A 19,155-nucleotide genomic window follows, 5' to 3' on the forward strand; every position below is an offset into this window, starting at 1 on the left:
TTGGGGGTGTACGCAGCTGTGGCTCTTCAGATCTGTAGAGTGGCTACACCGGCTTGGTTGCATCATGCAGACTTTCACATTATGGTGTTGGGCTATTCCTGTTGGGGGTGTACGCAGCTGTGGCTCTTCGGATCTGTAGAGTGGCTACACCGGCTTGGTTGCATCATGCAGACTTTCACATCATGGTGTTGGGCTATTTCTATTGGGGGTGTACGCAGCTGTGGCTCTTCGGATCTGTAGAGTGGCTAAACCGGCACAGTACCATTATGCGGACATGGTGTTGGGATTTTCCTATGAGGGCACTTTGTCAGAAGGAGCCACATGCTGGGGTCTAGAATTAGATTGAGATAATCGGAAATATCATCAATTGCAAACATTTGATTACCGGGATTACAATAATGTGGAATATATGTACAGACAAGTGAAAATGCGAATATTAAGTAAAATCTCTTGTGCTCCAATTATGACCATTTGTTATTATTAACGCGCTTCATACCCAGAGGTTTCTAAGTGCGGACCCGGGGCTTGTGGTGTTCGGTGTACGTTGCCCCTGAACTATCCTCCTGAAACGATAATGGTGCCTCCAAATAGCAACCATGCTTTACAGTAACTTCCGCTTAAAACACACCTTTCTGGACCTGTTGGGGAATGAATGCACCTTTCTGCATTGAAATGGTGCACAATATTGAATGTTTGTCCGTGTGTTCTTTCGCAGAGACGTTCACTTTTAATTTCCCAAATAGTTTTGCATTCTAACTATGTGTAAATGTTTAACTTTGTAGTGTGGTGTTTTGTCATGCTACGTTGCTTACAAAATATGTTTTGGTGTTATTATTTCACTGTGCGCACTGAGGCCTGAGGGCGAGTTGCGCGTTATAAGAATGAAATAATAATAATAAATCATAATTAATGTTGTTTTGTCATTATGAAGTTGTGCATGTTTTTTTCATGATTGTGCCAGGTTATTGTTGAGTTAAATGTGCTTTTTTGATGATGTATTGGTTCTACTCACTCTAAATGATAAAGTGGGCTGGGAAGTTCTTTGAAGATGAAGGGGTTGTTCTTGCGGGGGGGCCAGATTGGGAGCAAATGAGAGGCTGATTAAGGCAGATTTGTGAGGGATGGGGGAAGTGTTGCTTGGGCTAGTTGCAGTGGATATACAGAGCCTGTACTCGTGGTGGTTGGCAGCCATGATGGGACGGTGTGGTGATACATGGCTTGTGTTCATGGTGGTTGGCAGCCATGATGGGACAGTGTGGTGGGCAAAGAAGGAAATCAAAACATGGGGATGGATATGGTGAAGATGGAGCGATGTTGACCTTGGGAACTGCCGCTGATGTTTCATTTTAGTCTGGACACTGATCAAAGTGGACGTGAATGGTCGGGAGCGGTCTTTCATTTTTTTCCGCTTACACATTCCTCTACTTTTTATGACCATATTCACATTTCTATACAGAAGATTTGTCCATCCATGTCCCTGTGCAAGTGTAAAATTGTAATAGGAGCCTTTTTGTTTGTTTTTTTTTCTCTCCTTTTTCCATTTTCAAAAAGTTTGTATAAACTAAATGAAATAAATAAAAAAAAATAGGAGCCTTAGTTACTAGTCACTTAGACTATTGCAATGCCTCAGACACAACACCTTGTCACCTGTTGCACTATGCTTCTGCCTACCCTCTCCCCTGCCCAGAGACCACAGTTCCACGACCTTTTTCAGTGCACTTCTACCACAGAGTTTAGAGCTGATAAGTTTCTGTGAGGATGAGTCGGGCGCAAACAAAGTGGGGGAAAAAATTAAAGGGAAAAAAGGTTAGTGGAGATTAGAGAAAATGGCTGAACGAGAAGAAAGGCATGAAGAAAATCCTGAGTTACCTGCTGTCCTATGTTGCATATATGTGCACAGTGTGCAGGAGGACCGCAAAGTCCAATAGGATAAGATTTTCTATGTCTCTAGCGGATTGAACTTCCTGCCACTGCTAGTAGAGAGCTGTATTTGTGGATATTTGGCCCAGGGATGTCATTTAGGGGTTGCCAGGGGTTGTGCTTGCGACCTCTGGGGTCTCCCTTGCTACCCCTGTGATCTCCCTGGCCCCCTAAAGAAAGATTAAAAAAAAAAGAAAACCAATAAAAAACAATGTGTGTGCAATGTGTGTGTCATCTGCAGGTTGGAGGTTCGAATCCTGGCAAGGTCTGTCAACTCAGCCTTTCATCCTGCTGAGGCTGATAAATGAGTATGTATGTATATTTGTTCTATATGAAGTGCTTAAGTGTAAGTGCTATATAATAACATATCATTATCGTTTGGCCGTCTCCTTGCATTCACAGTAATTTGTTAATATGGGCCTATACGCAATGATATTAACTATACATATGGTGATCTATTCTTGTATGAAATGTATATCACTTTACAGTGATATCGTAACCATATTTGTCGTAGTGTACTTAGAAACAATGCTATATGATGCGACTTCCTGTTTTGTCAAGGGGCGAAAGGTTGTGTTCCATCACTTCCCGTGATGCCACTTCGAGGTGGGGTCGATGTCATCAGATCTCAAGGGTCGTGTGATGTCACTTCCTCTAGCCCTGGCATTCTGATGAAGTGACGTCCCTGCTTTAGCCCCTTCCATGCTCTTCAGAAGAGCTTGCCGCTCCTGAGCGTTCACCCAAGCAGCCGAGGGACGGCTCCTCATCTAGAACTCTGCACCTGAACCAGCACTTGCCTAGGTGAATAATGACGTGGCTGCCACGCACCTGCAGCAAAGTACTCCGTCTTCTTTGCTTAGGAGTGGGAAGGCCCATCCTGGAAACCTGGTGAAAACGTGGCGGCGCCTACCTGGCCTCTGATGGACAAGCCAGCGATACATGTACCGTGCTCTCGGCCTCCGCCTTGTTTGGGGATTTGCACAAAGAAAAGAAAGGCTCCTCTATTAAGTACTGACCCACGAGGGAGTAAGTGAACCCCTTTATTAGCACATACAGGAAATGCATTCCCTCCACCAGAAGAGCTACACTAGAGGGCAAATACAATGCAAAATAACAGTTGCGAACCAAAAAGACCACACACACCTCATAGCACCGTGATGGAGTTCATAATGTAGCAGACCAGTCCATGTCTGTGCAGCTGGGGTGTCTCCACAGTACACATTCACATCTTATGGACGACCAGACTGTACTACCTGGTCTGGTCTGTATGCATCACCACCGTTTCTGTTATGTAAAGCATCAGCATTACTATTATCCAACCCTCACAACATTCGGTGGCTTTATGGCCGTCCACACGCAAATGGGAGTCTGGAAATGACATCAAGGGACCCAGAACATGTCTGAAGATGTTGGGCAAGAAAGTAGCTCCCCTCTATGCTGCCTGCTGTATGGGTTTCATTTTTCTTCCCCCCTGCCTCCCAACGCCCCTTTCTGGGCCAATGCCCATATGCTCGGATGCCAGCTGCCATCGAGATCCTTGTGTTATTTTGCTCATTCTGCTTCTCTTCTTCCTGATCTCTTGCTCCCTTTTTTTAATGGTTCCAGTCTTCCACTGTCATTTCTATGTAGAAAGAAAGTCCAAATGAAACCTTTTTGTACCCCCTACCACATTAGTTCTTTTCTTCATTAACCCTGGAATCTTAAAATCACTCACTTGCTCACGCCTGAATCCTATTGCACTCACTCCTACCTGAATCCTACAACACACACACACACACAGATCCTACATCCCTCACACGCTCACACATGAATCCTGTGATACTCACTTACAACCAAATCCTACATCCTCCACGCACTCCTACCTGAATCCTACAACACACACACACACACAGATCCTACATCCCTCACACGCTCACACATGAATCCTGTGATACTCACTTACAACCAAATCCTACATCCTCCACGCACTCCTACCTGAATCCTACAACACACACACACACACACACAGATCCTACATCCCTCACACGCTCACACATGAATCCTGTGATACTCACATACAACCAAATCCTACATCCTCCACGCACTCCTACCTGAATCCTACAACACACACACACAGATCCTACATCCCTCACACGCTCACACATGAATCCTGTGATACTCACATACAACCAAATCCTACATCCTCCACGCACTCCTACCTGAATCCTACAACACACACACACAGATCCTACATCCCTCACACGCTCACACATGAATCCTGTGATACTCACTTACAACCAAATCCTGCATCCTCCACGCACTCCTACCTGAATCCTACAACACACACACACACACAGATCCTACATCCCTCACACGCTCACACATGAATCCTGTGTTGCTCACTCACAGCCAAATCCTACATCCTCCACGCACTCCTACCTGAATCCTACAACACACACACACACACAGATCCTACATCCCTCACACGCTCACACATGAATCCTGTGTTGCTCACTCACAGCCAAATCCTACATCCCTCACATACCCTTCCTGAATCCTTTAATACTTATTCACAGACAAATCCTACATCCCTCACACACTCCTACCTAAATCCTATGATACTCACTTACAACCAAATCCTACATCCCTCACACACTCCTACCTAAATCCTATGATACTCACTTACAACCAAATCCTACATCCTCCACGCACTCCTACCTGAATCCTATGATACTTATTCACAGCCAAATCCTACATCCCTCACACACTCCCACCTGAATCCTATGATACTCACTCACAGCCAAATCTTCCATCTCTCACACACTCCTACCTGAATCCTATAATACTCACAGCCAACTCCTACATCCCTCACACACTCAAACCTGAATCCTATAATACTTCCTCACAGCCAAATACTCCATCCGTTGCACGCTCCTTCCTGAATCCTACGATAGTCACCCACAGCGAAATCCTACATCCCCCCACACTCCTACCTACATCCTATGATACCCACAGCCAAATCCTACATCCCTCACACACTGCTACCTTCATCCTATGATACCCACAGCCAAATCCTACATCCCTCACACACTGCAACCTACATCCTATGATACCCACAGCCAGATCCTACATCCCCCACACACTGTTATCTGAATTCTGTGATATTCACTCACAGCCAAATCCTACATCCCTCATACACTCCTACCTGAATTCTGTGATGCTCACTCACAGAGGAATCCTATGATACTCACTCAATGCATGCATGAATTTGATTAAGTGAAAACCTATCTGGGAAGTAATGGAGCGCGTTGCATAGGGGGTGCGCTCCGGGGGTTACAGGTACTGGTACAGGGGTAGCAGAGATGATGGGATGTCTCAGGGAAGCAGCCGAGCTCCTGAAGAGGGAGAATTAGGGTTCAGTGATCAGCTAGACATTCTTTTAAGAGTAGGGTCTACAGGTCCTTCCTGAAGTCTAGGATGGTGGGGAGTCAGTCCTATCTCATTCAGAGTAACTCAGTCACTCACGGTCACCGGTGATATTCTGCCTGAAAAAGCACTGATTTACGTGGCATTGGTGGCAATTGAGCACCCAGGTGCGTAGGAACATCCGTCACCAGAGCGCTTTGAAGCAGAGGCATCTGGCATGAAGCACCCTATTAAACGTGATACTGTTCTTTTTCACGTGGGTTCACCATTAACGCATTTCCAATCCCGCAGCTGCGTTAGTAACCGCAGCTAGAGTGGGTACAATGTCGTCATGTGGCCCCGCTCCCAGAATTGGATGCCAGGCAGCTTAATCACCTGGTGCAAAGGTAACGTTAGGATTGCGGAGTTACTGACCCCGCACCTGCATGGTGCAATAGCTGCAGGCTGCATCCTATTTTTGTCACCGTTGTTGCCTGGGTTGCAGGTCCTGCTCACTCTGGGTCTCCCCTACATTGCTCCCCCTGCAGTGCCTGTCACATCTAGATAGATGCAGTCTGGTGTACCTATTTACATGTTGTAACTAAGCTTCAAGTATCCTTGTATCTGTTGCGCCCAGCTACCTAAGGGTTTGGTGTGCATTACCAAATAAACAATCAAACAAACTCTATTCTCCCTTGTTAGGTGGGCTGCAAGGCCTGATCGCTTTGGGTCCCATCTGTACAACACTGACTAAAAGGGCATGCCTCTCTGGGCCTCTTCCCCATCACACTGGCTGCAGTGCTTTTCTCGTTCTTTCTTTCTTTCTTTCTTTCTTTCTTTCTTTCTTTCTTTCTTTCTTTCTTTCTTTCTTTCTTTCTTTCTTTCTTTCTTTCTTTCTTTCTTTCTTTCTTTCTTTCTTTCTTTCTTTCTTTCTTTCTCTCTCTCGTTCTCTCTTTCTCTCTTTCTCTCTTTCTTTCTCTCTCGTTCTTTCTCTCTTTCTTCTTTCTCTCCTCTCCTTTGTCACACTGGTTGAACTCCCATTTTAGCTGTGCAACTTGCCTCTTTGCCTTCTCCTTGTCAGCCTGAATGTTCAGCTTTGATTGGCCAGGTATCTCCCCTCACACGCTGAAGGCAGAGAAGGGCCCCTGATGGGCTACCCTCTGTCAAACTGGCTGGAATACCTGGACTTCTTTTGTGGAACTGTTACACTAGCTGTAGAGTCCAAGTCCTCAGTCACTCCTCATCACACAGAGTGCAGAACCTGCCAGTCGAGGCTGGGCTCGCTTAGTCTCTGCCCATTACACTGGCTGTTGAACCTGGTCTCTGGGTGTCCCCATCACACCGGCAGCAGCACCTACATAATCTGGCTGTCTTCCACTATCAGACTGGATGTAGAGTCCAAACTACGGGTCCCTCCCTTGTTGCACTGGCTCCAAAGCCTGGGTTTTCTTCCTTTCTCACTGATCGCACTGGCAGCAGAGTCTGGATTCTATGTCTCCCCGCCATCACGCTGGCTGCAGACCCAGGGCTCTCAGGCTCTCTACCTTGTCACATCGGTTGCAGCTGGCTGCCGATTCAGGGCTCTCGACTCTCTACCTTGTCACACCGGTTGCAGCTGGCTGCGGATTCAGGGCTCTCAGACTCTCTACCTTGTCACACCGGTTGCAGCTGGCTGCGGATTCAGGGCTCTCAGACTCTCTACCTTGTCACACCGGTTGCAGCTGGCTGCGGATTCAGGGCTCTCAGACGCTCTACCTTGTCACACCGGTTGCAGCTGGCTGCGGATTCAGGGCTCTCAGACTCTCTACCTTGTCACACCGGTTGCAGCTGGCTGCGGATTCAGGGCTCTCAGACGCTCTCCCTGTCACACCGGTTGCAGCTGGCTGCGGATTCAGGGCTCTCAGACTCTCTACCTTGTCACACCGGTTGCAGCTGGCTGCGGATTCAGGGCTCTCAGACTCTCTACCTTGTCACACCGGTTGCAGCTGGCTGCGGATTCAGGGCTCTCAGACTCTCTACCTGTCACACCGGTTGCAGCTGGCTGCGGATTCAGGGCTCTCAGACTCTACCTTGTCACACTGGTTGCAGCTGGCTGCGTATTCAGGGCTCTCAGACTCTCTACCTTGTCACACCGGTTGCAGAGCCTGACTGCTTTGTGTTTCTTCCCCTGGAAAACGGACTAATGGATTGTGCTCCTGGAGCCCCTACTCTGTCACAGTTGTAAAGTCTTGCCACACAGAGTTTCAAAGTCACAGTACACATATGTATTTCTATTGCACAGGCAACTTCCACATGTGGAAAGATATCGTGGAGGTGGAATACTAGAATCTGGAGGACCCTTGAGAGGTGATTTTGTAGAACAGAAAGAGTGGGTAAATGCTCGCTTTTGCTTGGTTGAAAAGCCAGGTTTCTCTGGGTTTCTGCCGGGTACAATTCACTATGCTGCTTGACCTCTCAAGGTCCCTCTGTTGTGGCACGGCTAGGCCTGTCAAGGTGCCTTCAGATCAGACTGTTCCAGAGCGAGAACATTTGTCACTCTGCAACCTGGGTGTTCCACCTCCAGATATTTTGGAATGTCTCTTCGTCAGACCATAGCGACCTTTCCTAAAAAGAATATTCCAGCCATGATTAAGTGTTGCACCTCTACAGGGGGTCCAGCAGTTTTCTCTTTTTAGCATGTTGCAAAGGACAATACTTTGCAGTGCGATGAATTTATCATGCCAAACGAAAGACTCACTCTTTTGTATTCATTCTCGAACAACTGATGTGTTCATGGGGTGGTCCAATTGGGTTTCAAGTTGATCAGAACTGGCCAGCCTCCTTAACAGGTTATTCACTATGACTTTGAATAAGCGCCACCTTGTCCGCTGATCAAAAGTGACAGGCCATCTTAAAAAAAGCCTGGTGCAGAATACTAAGAGGATATCATGTATTTAAGAATGCGATAAAGCTGGTAGGATGGGGTGGGGCCCTCCGAGATGCATTATCAGTTTTCAGAAAAATGCATTTAAGCCAGACTTACCACTGACGCCCTACAGGAGCAGCATCTCCAATGTGTGTATCCAATTTATTTATCTTAAACTCTTTCAGTTTAATTGGAATACATTCTCGGTCAAACCCTCTGTGATGATATGATATGATAGTTTATTTATATAGCGCCTATACACAATGTGTTTCAAAGCGCTTTGATGATGATCAATTAACTCTATTTCTAGACACCTAATTATGCTGACAGGATGCAGTAGTGGCAACCAATTTGTATGCGGGCTCGTCGCATTAGTCCCAGAAATGCATGCAGAAATGCATGCAGAAATGCATGCAAATGTGGGTTTTCAATGTCCTACATGTTAGAAAGCCAGTCTCATGCTATTATATCTTTTGTATTTATTGGTGACACTGCGACTTGCTAATATATCACCCACATGGGGGCGTTTGCAAACGCCACAGTGACAGCATCCACATGTGTTAGATCTGCCTTGTGCTTCCTTTGAATGCAAACAACTGTGAACTTGAGTAACGTTGTTAAGATTTGTGTCACTGCAGAGGATAGATTTTGGTTTCCCTGCGATAGATCGAATCCTGGGGGAATCCAAACTGCCAGGCTGTTATGCAAGTCTATGCAAAAAGGACGAGCACGCTCGTCCTTGGCACTTAAGGGGTTAAAACATGATATTCTTTCTGGGGTAGTCTGCATGGTAATGAAGCAAAGATGCTAAACCCCTAGTGGTGCTCTGCTTATTATAAAATGTATATTTGAACAGTATGCAAACTGCTCACAAATGCCTAAAAGCCAGGATACACCTTTGGGTTTGACACATTAAATATTTCATTTCATTTCTGTTGTTTTGTAGAATAGTAACACAGAACACTATTTTAGGTCAGATGAATTCATCAAATCTTTAATAGCAGAACTGCACGTGAACATAGACTAGAGGAACATATAGGTTTCCATGAAATCCCAGTGTGTGTTCCACTGTACCCTACATCTATGTCCCTTTTGTACCTTTTTTGTTCCTTTAGTTTCAATGCAGAAAGCAGAATATTACTGCTATCCTCATCCAGGAGGGTTTCAGTGTTTTCCAATGAGCACAATAAGAGACTCTGTAGAGCCTGTCCATTCTATACATCCAATGTCCAAACCAAGGCTTCATGTTCTGACTTTCACATCTGCATTCAACTAATATAATTGAGTATCATGATTTTCTTAATAGCGTTAGTCTGGAAACAACCATTTCAGTATAATTTTGGCAGTGTAAGCGTTCCTCTAAATAATTGTGCTGGTGCAGCAGTTTCAAAAGTGAAGGAAAATGCATTGTTAAATTGTAAAGCCATTGGTTTCCATTTTGTCTACATTCACATTATGCAAGATGGCTTCTTTTTCTGGCTAAGGCCTAGTTCCCTCAAGTAAACACATTTAGCATTCTCCCTTTAGATCAACTTACTTACATTTCTCAGCTTTCTTACTGTACAACATTTGCATTTTTCCCTGAACCCCATACACAGGACACCTAGACTAACTCCACCAAGCACACCCTGTCTGAATGTGTCCTTTAGATATTTCTCTGCTCATACAATTCATATTGTGAATAGCAAACATTACAGACAAATCACTTAGTCATGTATACCAGTATAATGTGCACTCAGTGGCTTTATCTGTATTTTATTTTCAAAGCAAAATATACATGGAATCAAAACCAAAATGTACAAATGTGCGAACATTGTATTTACGTGGCCTGCTTCAAACATACAATAGAAAGTATTTATACATGTTAGGTTTTTTTATCAATTTGAAAATGTGCTGTTTTGTTAGCATTGCATCTGCACACAGACAAAATGTGGAGTTCACAAAGTAAATCCAATTGTTTTAATGGAAGACTAAGTATTCATGAATGCAAATCATTTATAATAGACTAGCTTTATCATGTGCTGTTCATTGTTTTTATTTAGTTCATTGCCCTTGAATAATTCACAGAATACTTTTTAATTTATTTGTGTTATTCCATTATAGAGAGTGCATCTGCAGTAGAATTCAGCAGAAAGTGCAAAGCATAGGAAAAGCACATGCATAAAGAGGAAGAGTATTCAAGAGTTTAGGCGCCATTGGAGCAAAAGAATGGATATGAGACTGTGCACAAGAAGGAGAGGAACACTCAGCAGTAAAGACAAAGAAGACAAACGAGTATGAGTGAGTACTTTGTTGGGTGTCATCAGTGAACTGTCCTTGATTTCCAGGACTTGTGTCTGGGCTGAAACATGACTTATGTGCAAATGGCTGGTTCAGTTCTGTATTGGCATTGGCAAGTCAAGAAATGACATGCGAGATGCCCACCAAAAATAGACTTGATTACTTCATAGCTTTCCATTCAGTACTTTTTGGGTACATCAACAGGATACAGGAAATAAGTCATAAAATGGAGGAATAATTCACATTTGTGATGCAATTACATTTGGTTGTTTAGGAATCACACCCAAGAAGAGCTGGTACACAATCTTACATAACAATGGATTTTTACCTAAGCAGGAAGTCTAATTTCCTATTTGTCTGATGTGTCTATAATCACCTTTTGCCAATCGTTATTCTAAAGGTTGGTCGTGGTTCCTCTCTTGTCTTGAGGTGGGGGCACCAGAATCTTCTGTGAGAAACCTGAAGATGTCTCACCCACTGGTCCCCGGGGTTCTGCCATCCAGGTGGGTAGGACACAGCCATCTCTTTTGGATCCAGTTCCTGGGGCTGGACCAGTGCAGGAGGAGACGCAGTATCCCCTTCCCAATACACCTTTTCCCCATCCTACCAAATAGGATACCTAGGAACTCAACACCCCCCCTTTCCTGACAGAAACACCTTTTCACAGACAGCTCACTGTGAGAGAAAACGCTCTAACACCCGAGCCATATACCTGACATGTCCCAACACAAGGGTCAGGCGAGTCAGGCAATTACTGCTAATTACACACACACAAGTTCCATCACACTTCCTCATACGGATAAAAGACGGAACACGAGAGCACACTCTGAGCAAGGCAAAACACACGAGCAAGCAGCAGCTCCGAGATGGCAGTTTAATATGAGGAGAAAGACGCAAGACCAGAAAGGGTTGCAAGGAGGGAATTGCCCTTGGCCTTTTCAGAGGAAGAAAACCACTTCTTTCACAAGCCCTCAAGAATAAGAAACATAAAACAAGGAATTATGCTGAAGAAAGTTGCATTGTGTGTTGAAGGTACCCGGGGCTCTCACGCATCGATAGCCCAGGCAGGGAGGAATGATTGCCGCTGTGGTACTGTCCTTGGCTGCTATGAAAAAAAAGCTCCAGTAAAGTCAGCACAGCTGGTGAGTCAGGGAGAAGGATAGCAGACCGGTCTGTGTTAGAAACAATGTTGCAAGCGGCAACATCCTATTAAGAAATCTGCAAAGAACTAAACGTAAGGCGTATGTGATGAGGGACGCAAATATAATTGAATATCCAAGGAGTGACTGAACTTTTGAAACCAAGGTAGATGCCATATACGGAGTGGTCCGGCACCATCTAGGTGCTCATTTGAAGGTCTCTATTAGGTATCCACTGAGAGTGTAAAATTGTGAACTGTCAAATCGAAGTGGTCCTGCAATGGGTCAAGCCAAACCCTGTGCCCATTCGGAAGTCTTTGATAGGTAATATGAACTGTAATTCGCCTGAGCCCGGCTGAGGTAGACAAATTGTGTAAAAGGAGTCCGAGCCCTGCTGAGGGGGGTCCAGGGTGTACCGTGAGTCACCCAAGAAAAAAGATATCCTATAAGCATTGGAGAAGAGGATCTGAGCCCGGAATAGGGGGATCCAAACTAAAGATTGTGGTAGAAATGGGATCTGAGCCCAGCTGAGGGGGATCGAAGGTGAAGAGTGAATCACCTGACTTGAATTCTTGTAAAGGAACTTTGTGTTGTTTTGGTACATCAGGCCCTCTGAATCAAGAGACTTTGATAACTTAAGAGACTTGGGCACAGAAGGCCCTGATGTTGGTAATGGAACCGTGCCCTTGTGCCAAAGAAGCCCAAGAGTGTGCTATGCATGAGTGAACCGCCTTGTCCCATGCTGAAAACTTGGGGAAGGGAGGCCAACAGCCTGAACCTCCGGAATTAACATTTTGTGAACACTTCTTTCTTTTTCATGAACATTTCCCCACACTATTTTTAAATTAGCGGTAAGGATTGCCAATGGGATTTTTAGTATAGGGCCTTTTATTTTGACTCCACTCCACTAGGATTGCGTCATTATTTTTTGATGGTCGTAGCTTGCTGCCATCCTTAGATTTAGGTTTAGATAGGCATTTACAACACCCTTGATGAAGTTCAATAAATACCCTTGAAATGTGGTCATTTGTGTCTGTTTTACTTTGATACTATGCCTTCCTTACGCTTCTCATTCCTAAGATTTGGAAGCAAGTGATCTTCTGAAGGCTACTCACAATGTGCTCTCTAGATGTTTTGGACTTCAATTCCCATGATCCTTTATGACTGAGTATTCTGGGTAGGTATAATGGGATTTGAAGTCAAAAACACCTTGAACCACACAATGGGTAATAATGCAGCCCTGATTTCAGAGCAGGGAGGAAATTCTCTGCATTGCATTTCAATGCTCTCTGCAACAGGATTTTACAGCTATATAAATGTAACTACATGATATCTTTGAACCTACAAGAAATCATGATGGAGACTCCCGAATATGTGCAGCCTCAGAGAATGGTGTTGTAGTGTTAGAGGGGAATCCCTGAAGTAAAAAGCTTGCAAAAGTGCAAAGAACTCCTAATTCTGCAGCACGCCTCTATCTGGCCTGCAACCATGAAATCTCCACACTGCCTGCAAGGTGCAATGCAAAATGTTCTGCATCATTTGCAAATTCTACATGGCCATGCACAAAGCTACGAATGTCTTCCTCTCTTAATGACGGCTGAGTTTCCCTCCAAAGATTCTCCATTGCCCATGCAGTGATATACACACATTGCGGAGTGAGATCATTGCATGTACATGGCTCGTATCTATGGAACCCCACACCCTGTATCTTTGCCCCTTTGTCTTGAGGGTGGATTCAATAAAGAGTGCAAAATATTGAAAACTTATATATTTAGATAAGGAAATGTACCCAAATGCCATTAGCGCTCACCCTTGACTCAACAGACTGCCTACAGACTGCCTAGCTCCCTACGCAGGTGAACGTTCTCTGAATCAGCCATTGGACAACGTCCACACACAATGAGTATCGAATAGTTGTGGGGCCCATTGACTTATCTTTATTGATCACATATAATTCTAAAATTTGAAAAGTCTTCATGTGCAGTGAACCTGAACCCACCCATGCAACCTGTTGTCTGTGCTGACCCACCTCTCATTAAATTGTCAACAAAGTGGAAACCTTCATCTGGGCATTGGAAACCTCTTTCTGCTATCCTGTCATTCAGCAAATCTTGAACTTTCAAAATGAAGCTCTCCTAATATACTCAAAGTCAAAAGTAGCTCAATTTCTGGGTTGCGTCTTTACAAAAGCCTCTATTAGCAAATCAATACCAGATACCACATTAAGGCAAATCATAATAAAATGTAAATTAAAACTAAAGTTTAAAATTTAAGATCAATCCTGATGCTGTGCAAAATTATTCTATTCCAAGTGTATTCTATAAAATAATTTGTAATAAGCAGAATGACTAGAGAAGACGCTTCCTTTAGTAAAATATGAAAATGTTCTCACTAATAATATTCAATAAGTGTATGCCTTTGGTGGTTTCCCACAGGAAATCAGGGGGTAACTGAATTAAGCGGGTGACGCTGCGTTCTTCATACCTTTCATCAGCAAACATCACTATAAGGAAAGTAGGTGGATCATCCAGTAGAGCCAGGGAGAGGATGTTGGTCAACATTGATTTAATTTGTATTACCCAAATGGACCTTTTACAATTGACCTTTTGTCCTAATTGACCTAATTATAGTGGTCCTAATTGACCTTCTGCACAATTGACCTTTGTTATTTTAGTTATTTTGTATATGAACTGGGTTGGTTTTGGATTATAAATAATATAAGGGGATTGGTTGGGGAGTTGTGGGGGGTTTCCCCCGGCATTTATGTCCTAATTGACCTTTTAAATTAGGTCAATTCTCCCAAGGTCAATTCTGCCGAGGTCAATTGTGAAAAGGTCAATTAGTATACATCCATTTAATTCACATGACTTTACTCTTGGAACAAAATACTTCTGCAGTGCCGCGTTCGTGCTTAAAAATAAAATGGAATCAAGCAGAGTTTTTGGAGTATTGGCGTATATGGAAGTTTAATCCATTTCTCTTTCCGCTGCCCATTTTCCAAGCATACCGCCAATCAGTACCTAATTTACACTGACATTTCTGAGTACAGATGGGATCCATAAGCTATTTAACTGCAACTTGTAAAAAGCAAAATACATAGTGATAATAGATGCGTATTCTACTGTAAATGCTTTTTGGAGGATTGTGTCTGCATTGTGAATTTGAGGTATTTGAGAACAGATTAAATCAGTGACTCACCCCCTGAAATGTGCCTGAAATAAACCTTTAATGAGTCTACCAATTATTGTATGGAATTCCAGAAAGACCCATTATATGTTATTCCTATTCTTTCTTATTTAGTGTCACTGCTCAAAGTGTTACACTTGTGGAACCCCCTGTTTTTTAAAGAAGCCTGAACAAGAAAGCCAGCACTCGAGAAACAAAGAGCCACATGACATTAGCCACAGCCCAGGAGCTTCAATTTGGAAAAATGAAAAAATATTTTTTTTTTAGGGGTAGCGAGGGAGACCTCACGGGTCGCACATGCGACCCCTGGTGACCCCTAAATGACATTCCTGATTCTGGTTAGTGAAATGCAAGTGTGGCAAGGTACAACAATGGTGAGAGTCACAGTGCAGAGTCACCTTTAATGCTCCTTATGTTTTTCATTACTGTTGGAATTGGCAAGGACTTCCCCATGTGGACAACATTGGCTCGAGGGGGTGGAGGGTGGTGTAGTATAAGCCAGATAACATCCCTTGTATATATCGTTAACTTTTAACTTGCTGGCTCAGAGCACATGAGACCCTCCTGCATTCTGATTAAAAGGATTTGTCAGGCAAACAGGATTTACATCAAACGTCGGAACTAACATCAATCTCCTCCTGATTAACCTAATTAAACATGAAGCCATCAAAAATCATACTACCGTATATGCGGCTTTCATTGACCTACACATGACCTTTGATACCATATCAAGGCACAAACTATGGACAAAACTGGAGGCATGGAAATGTCCAAAAAACATCTTAGAACCAATCAAACTTCTCTACTCCGAAACATCGATCACAGTTAAATTATCGAAGCAGGTGCAACTACATCAGCCATCCTCATGACAAACGGACAAAAACAAGGCTGCCCACTTGCCTCAACCTTGTACAACCTATTCACGGCTGACATTGATGAACATCTACTCAGCACTGCAACAAACCCTCACAAGATCAACTGCATCCCACTTCCAGTGATGCTCTATGCAGATGACATTATCCTTCTTGAGAAGACAACAACAGGACTACAAACCAGCCTCACTTCTTTAAGTGGATACATGAAACTAAACAAACTGTCCATCAACATCAACAAAACGAAGGTAATGTCACTTGCTACTCTCCAGCCAAAGAGAATGATTTTGGTGCTTTTTTCAATCTTTCATCGCGACAAATGGAACCTGAAGAAAGATGAACCATGCTATTGAACGGGCAAAACAACAAATACATCTATACAATTGCCCTGTTTCTCTGAAACATCTTGAACTTTAGTCTCATTGAGAAAGCCTGATGCTTTCCACATTCCTAATGTTTACTGTAAGACAAAAAAAGGATTTTCAAATGTTCCCTTCTCTACGTTTTTCCCCTTACTCTCCATCCATCATCAAAGCTGACCACTCTTCTCCTTCGTTTCTGACTCCCCTTTGCTGTTAGATTAATTCTGTCTTTGTTGTCCAATGGAATATGTGTAGACTCTGGGTACGTCCCTCGTAACCAGGACTAATATCTGGCAGAGGGACTCCCAGGACCCCCCTTGTTAATTTGCATATTTAAGTAACTTTGGGTCTCACCCTAAGTTACTGGGGGAATCCAGACGTGGACCCCTTGCTCACTATTCTTAGAGAGGTACAACTCCACCCTACTGATGAGGTCCAACCAGACCGAAAAACGTGTCTGGGGTTGCTGTTGGTACTCTTGTTCAGAGATTAATTGCCTACCATTTCGGTGCTGCACTGCCCCAGGGAAGGACAAAGACTGATATGTTTGGGTTATTTCTTCTCTGTGAAAGATAGTGAGCTAAAGACTCTGGGAAAGTCTCTTGTAACCAGGACTAATGTCTGGCAGAGGGACTCCCAGGACCCCCCCTTGTTAATTTGCATATCCGTATCCACAACATTTTGCGTACTAGAGGTAGAAAGAGGCACACATGTGATTTGCTGGATGGTGAAGAGGGCTGGGCTTAATTGTTTATAAACTCTCGAGCGCACATACGAAACAAAGAAACATATCCTACAGAGCCAGACACCAAGATCAGGCAGGTGTATGGGGCACAGGCTAACAAAAGGAGGAAACGTAAGCACTAACAGGCACCTGCCATATTACATTAACTTGGCCTGGCACTGTACACCTTTACAACAGTGCTCACCCGGAGCAATTGATCACTTTAATGCAATATGTATTTGCGTAAGGGCCATTTTGGTTCCCAGGGCAAGTTGTTACTGCCTGGTGGAAGACTCCTGGGAGCATAACCATGGAAAGAGGATAACTCATTCCATGAAACACCTGGCGCAAAAGAGACACCTGCAGCACAGATGATGGAGTACAGACAGTGAACACACACCTGAATCTGGGATACAGTACCTCAGGCAGACAGCTGGGGCAAAGGCAGAGACGAAGTGCACACAGACATCCTGAGTAAAGAAATGAAACAATGGGAGCACAAATGATGTCCTTGAACACAGACAGATGCCCGAGGCACATGCAGACCTCTGAAGCTGGCTGGAGCACATACATTGGGCAATGACAGCGGCCAGCTATTTAGAGCACAGATATTGCATAATGATCATATGAAGAACTGCGAATGACAGGTGTTGCCATTACTGAATTAATATTACCCAGTTATTAGACCTTGGCAGGATGAAGGACTGGTTAGGCCCCAGCAGGAGTCAAGCCTCTTAGCTACAGGTGAGTTTCAGATCACAGCGGCAATTGCTTAATTCACAGAGGTACCCAAGTGGCACACCTGGAGCACAGAGATGGAGACCACACAGTCACTTGAGCACAGACTGGTTCCTAGACCACAGGCAGACGTTTGCAACATAGACCCCGAGATCAGATATACTCAGGGGCAACGCAGTTGTCTTTGAAGCAAGGCAATGCAGAGGAACACGGTTCGAATCTCGGTCCCACGCTTAGAGACTGGTCTCGTGTTAAGCGTGTTATAAAAGATTAATTAATCAGACTGGGAATGTGTTCTTAAAGTTCAAACAAACTAAAACTTCATTGGTCAATTCGGCTGACCATTTAGAAATCAGTATAATCAATCCCACAGGTAATTTTCTGAAAATCACTCACAATTACATATCACCGTCAAAGACCAGCAATGTGAGCTTCAATTCACTGGAAAGGGCCTTAATGAACAGCACAGTGTGTTACAATTCACTGGACAATGCCCTGCAAGAAAAGCACAGTTAGCTTCACTGTACAGGCCCTTCCAAGAAATACACAGTAATCTTCACTTCACTGGCCAGGCCCCTCAAGGATAAGCACAGTGAACTTTGCTTCATTGGACAGGCCCCTCGAACAACAGCACAACGAGCTTCAGTTCACTGGCCGGTCCCTCAAAGAGAAGCTCAGTGGGCTTCACTGTACATGCCCTTCCAAGAAACACACAGTGATCTTCACTTCACTGTGCAGGCCCCTCAAGGACAAGCACAGTGAGCTTCACTTAACTGGGCAGGTCCCTCAAAGGCAAACACAGTGACCTTCGCTTCACTGGACAGGCCCCTCTAAGAGCAGCATAGTGAGATTCAATTCACTGGACAAAGCCCCTCAAAGAAAGTCACATCAATCTTCTCTGTACAGGCCCCTGCAAGAAATGCACAATGAGCTTCTCTTCACTGGACAGGCCCCTCAAAGAACAGCATAGTGAGCGTCACTTCACTGGACAGAGCCCTTCAAAGACAAGCACAGTGAACTCCACTTCACTGGGCAAGGCCCCCTAAAAGAAATGCACAGTGTGCTTCACTTCACTGGACAGGCCCCTCAAAGAAAAGCCCAGTGATCCTCTCTGTACAGGCCCATGCAAGAAACACACAGTGAGCTTCACTTAACTGGACAGGCCCCTCAAAGACAAGCACACTGAGCTTCACTTCACTGGACAGGCCGCTACAAGAAACGCAGTGAGCTTCATTTCACTGGACAGCCCCTTGCAAGTAGCAGACAGTGCCCTTTACTTCAATGGGAGGTCTTTTAGAGAGAGGTGTAAGCAAGCCAGCCTCACTGGACTGCCCTGTCCACATACCACACACAGCCAATACATACTTAGAAGTCGAGAATGTACCGGAAGCTTAAATATGCATGTGAGGGGTAGCAGTGTGCCCTTTGCACCTCCCCTATGATAAGTGGGGATGCTAAATGCGAGTGCAGATTTGTGGGGTGCAATGTGCCTTTTTGTGAATTTGTCTAAATTGGCCCTGATTTTCAAAGGTTTGTACTGGAACAAATCCTGAGAAATTCATGAACACTGTATAAGGGCAACGATCATTGCAGATCTTTCACTAGCCCTTGCCCCTGAATCATTTCACTCCACTGCAGCACGCAC

At 44.3% G+C, this 19,155-nt stretch overlaps 1 protein-coding gene across 2 annotated transcripts in view; it reads left to right on the forward strand.

Moving 5' to 3' along the window:
* Positions 1 to 19,155, forward strand: part of P2RY2 (purinergic receptor P2Y2) — a 289,745-nt gene that overhangs the window by 187,343 nt on the left and 83,247 nt on the right. For both annotated transcript variants that reach the window (XM_069640100.1, XM_069640099.1), the window contains exon 2: positions 10,313 to 10,489. The gene's annotated coding sequence lies outside the window, so the exon portion shown is untranslated. The remainder of the gene's footprint in view (positions 1 to 10,312; positions 10,490 to 19,155) is intronic.

The sequence above is a fragment of the Ambystoma mexicanum genome, chromosome 7q, assembly GCF_040938575.1.
Source record: "Ambystoma mexicanum isolate Mex_15411 chromosome 7q, UKY_AmexF1_1, whole genome shotgun sequence".
Classification (NCBI taxonomy): Eukaryota; Metazoa; Chordata; class Amphibia; order Caudata; family Ambystomatidae; genus Ambystoma; species Ambystoma mexicanum.